The sequence below is a fragment of the Tursiops truncatus genome, chromosome X (assembly GCF_011762595.2).
Source record: "Tursiops truncatus isolate mTurTru1 chromosome X, mTurTru1.mat.Y, whole genome shotgun sequence".
Classification (NCBI taxonomy): Eukaryota; Metazoa; Chordata; class Mammalia; order Artiodactyla; family Delphinidae; genus Tursiops; species Tursiops truncatus.
In genome coordinates, this window is record NC_047055.1 from 66,637,995 (window position 1) to 66,642,508 (window position 4,514).

The following is a 4,514-nucleotide window of genomic DNA, read 5'->3' on the forward strand; positions in this document are numbered from 1 at the left end:
CTTGTCCCACATTTAGGTATTAATCTCTTACCTAGAGTATCTCCTACTTTCTATCTTACTCCTTTCAATATACCCTCCAGTCTTTTCAGAGTGGTCTTTGTACAAATTAGATCCCAATATACTTTTCACTGCCACACTTAAAAACTTTGATTTCCTCTATTTGATGGATAAATCCCAAATTCCTCTGTTGGGCATTCAGTGTCCTTTACATTCTAGGTCCATTCCACTATATTTTAAGTGAATTAGGTCCATACTTCATTAACTTTGCTATGTTTAGTATTTTTATGTTGAATTTATACTTAGTTTATTATTTTAATGACATCTGTTGTTTTCTAATTATACAAACAATACATATACATTGCAGACAAGCAGAAATATATAAAAGCATAAAGTTAAAAATAACAATCACCCATAATCCCTACCCCCACCCAGAGATAACCACCATTAGGAGTTTGACACATTTCCACCCAGTATCTACATATTTTTATTTATTTATTTATTTATTTTTTTGTGGTACACGGGTCTCTCCCTGTTTTGGCCTCCCCCGCCACGGAGCACAGGCTCTGGACACGTAGGCCCAGTGGCCATGGCTCACAAGCCCAGCCGCTGCGCGGCATGTGGGATCCTCCCGGACCGGGGCACAAACCCATGTCCCCTGCATCGGCAGGCGAGCTCTCAACCACTGCGCCACCAGGGAAGCCCTACATATTTTTTTAAATCGAAATTTAATTGACCCACAACACTGTTAGTTCCAGTTGCATAACATAGTGATTTGAAATATAGTGTATATTTCTATACACTATAAAATGATCAGCTTGATAAGTCTAGTTACCATCTGTTACCATACAAAGATATTACAACATAATTGACTATATTCCCCATCATGTACATTTCATCCCTGAGACTCATTTATTTTGTAATTAGAAATTTGTACCTCTTAATCTCCCTCACCTATTACAATCATCCCCCAACATCTCCCCTCTGGCAACCACCTGTTTTTTCTCTATATCTATGACTCTTTTTCACTTGGTTATGTTCGTTCAGTTCTTTTGTTTTTTGGATTCTACATATAAGTGAAATCATATGGTATTGATCTTTCTTTTTCTGACTTAATTCACATAGCATAATACCCTCTAAGTCCAACCCATTGTAGCAAATTGCAAGACTCTTCTCCATGGCTAACTAATATTCCATTGTGTAAATATATACCACATCTTCTTTATCCATTTATCTATTGATGGATACTTAGGTGCTTCCATATCTTGGCTATTATGAATAATGCTACAATGAACATGGGGGAAGTGCACATATCTTTTTGAATTCGTGTTTTTGTTTTCTTTAGAAAAATACCCAGAAGTGGAATTTCTGGAATGTATGGTAGTGCTATTTTTAACTACTCAGGAAACTCCATATTAGCTGCACCAATTTACATTCCCACCAACAGTGCATGAGGGTTCCCTTTTCTCCACATCCTCACCAACACTTGTTATTTGCTGCCTTCTTGATAATAACCATTCTGACAGGTGTGAGGTGATAGTTCATTGTGATTTTGATTTGCATTTCTCTAATAATTAGTGATGTTGAGTATCTTTTCTGTGTCTGTTGGCCATCTATCTGCATGTCTTCTTTGGAAACATGTCTATTCAGGTCCTCTGCCCAGTTTTTAATTGGGTTTTTTTTTTATGTTGAGTTGAATGAGTCTTTTGCATATTTTGGATATTAACCCCCTATCATATATATTGTTTGCAAATATCTTCTACCATTGAGTAAGCCACCTTTCTGTTTTGTTCATAGTTTCCTTCGCTGTGCAAAAATTTTTAGTTTGATGTAATCCCATTTGTTTACTTTTGCTTTTGTTGCCCTTCCTTGAGGAGGCATATCCAAAACAATTGCTAAGGCCAATGTCAAAGAGTGCACTGCCAATGTTTACTTTTAGGAATTTTATGGTTTTAGGGCTTAGATTAAAATCTTTAATCAATTTTCAGTTTATTTTTGTATATGGTGATTCTTTTGCATGTAGCTGTCCAATTTTCCCAACACCATTTATTAAAGAGGCTTTCTTTCCTCCACTGTATATTCTTGTCTCCTTTGTTGTTGACTAATTGCCCAGGTAAGTGTGGGTTCATTTCTGGGCTCTCTATTCTGTTCCACTGATCTGTGTGTCTGTTTTTGTGCCAGTACCATAATGTTTTGATGACTGAAGCTTTGTAGTATAGTTTGAAATCAGGGAGTGTGACACCCTCAAATTTTTTCTTCTTTCTCAAGATTGTTTTGACTATTCAGGGTCTTTTGTGTTTACCTACATATATCTTTCCAGTTGTTGGTGTTATCTTCAATTTCTTTCATCAATGCATATAGATTTCAGAGTACAGATCTTTTAGTTCCTTGGTTAGATTTATTCCTAGATATTTTATTCCTTTTGATGTAATTGTCAATGGTATTATTTTCTTAATTTCTCTTTCTAATAGTCCATTGCTAGTGTATAGAAACACAACATACATCTGGATATTAATTGTGTATCCTGAAACTTTACTGAATTCATTATGAGTTCTAACAGTTTTTGGTGATGTCTTTAGGATTTTCTATGTATAGTATCATATCATCTGCAAACAGTGACAGTTTTATTTCTTCCTTTCCAATTTGGATTCCTTTTATTTCGTTTTCTTACTTGATTGCTGTGGCTAGGACTTCTAATGCTGTGTTGGATTCAGTAAGTCTGGGGTGAGGGTAGAGAATATACATTCCTAACATGTTCCCAGATCTGGGGCCTGGGGACCACAGTACAAGAAACACCACTCTAGTAATCCTCTGATTTTGTATGGAAGGAGGAGTAGCCAAGATGGCAGAGTAAGAAGATGCTGAGCTCACCTCCTCCCAAGGACAAACCAAAATTACAACGATTTACAGAGAAACTACTGATAAGATCGACCTGAAGACTAGCATAAAAGATCTTCCACAACTAAAAATATAAAGAAGGAACCAAAAGAAGAAGGGTAAGAGAGGAGGCAACATGGCATAGTCAAGACCAACATCCCCAGCTAGATGACCTACAAACGGGAGGATAATCACAATTGCAGTGATTCCCCCCAAGAAATGAGAGGTCTGATCCCCACATTGAGCTCCCCAGCCCAGGGTTCCTGCACTGGGAAGATAAGCCCACAGAATGTCTGGCTTTGAAGGCCAGTGGTGTTTGCATTCCAGAGAGCTGGAGGGCAATAGGAAACAGACTCTGCCCTTAACTATACATTAAAGGTAGTAGATCAACCATTTATAAAGCTAGTAGGAAGGTTAAAAGATAATAGTAGTAAAATCATCTATATCTACAATAAGTAGTTAAGGGATACACAAAACAAAAAGATGTAAAATATGATGTCAAAAACATTACATGTGGTGGGGGTGGGCAGCAAAAATGCAGGGTTGTTAGAATGTGTTTGAACTTAAAAGATCATCAACTTAAAATATTCATGTATATATAGGTTCCTGTATATAAACACTATGCTAACCACAAACCAAAAATCCATAATAGATATACACACAAAAAAGAGAAAGGAATCCAAACATAGCACTTTAGATAGTCATCAAACCACAAGAGGAGAGGGCAAAAAAAGAAGAAAAGAATAAAAAAGAACTACAAAGACAGCCCCCAAACAATTAACAAAATGGCAACAAGTGCATACCTATCAACAATTGCTTTAAATGTAAATGATTTAAATGCTCAAGTCAAAAGTCATAGAGTGGCTGGATGGTTAAAAAAACCAAGACCCATCTATATGCTGCCTACAAGAGGCTCACCTCAGATTTAAAGACACACACAGATTGAAAGTAAGGAGATGGAAAAACGTATTCCATGCAAATAGATACAAAAAGAACACTAGAGTAGCAATATTTATATCAGACAAAATAAACTTTAAAACAAAGACTGTAAGAAGAGTCAAAGAAGGACATTACATAATGATCAAGGGATCAATCCAAGAAGATATAACAATTGTAAATACATAAGCACCCAGCACAGCAGCACCTAAATACATAAAGCAAATATTAACAAACACAAAGGGAGAAATTGACAGCAACACAATAATAGTAGGGGACTTTAACACCCCACTTACATCAATGGATAGATTATCAAGGCAGAAAATCAATAAGGAAACACTGGCCTTAAGTGACACAGTAGGCCAGACAAACTTAGAAGATATATAGAGAACATTCCATTCAAAAGCAGTAGAATACACATTTTTTTCAAATGCACATGGAACATTCTCCAGGATAGATCACATGCTAGGCCACAAAACAAATCTCAATAAAGTTAAGATTGAAACCATATCAAGCATCTTTTCTGACCACAAATTTTCTTGTAGAAATCAACCACAAGAAAAAACTATAAAAAAACAGAAACATACAGAGGCTAAATAATAGGTTACCAAACCACCAATTGCATTACTTAAGAAATCAAAGAGAAAACTGAAAAATATTTGCAGACAAATGGGAATGAAAACACAATGATCCAAACAGTGGGA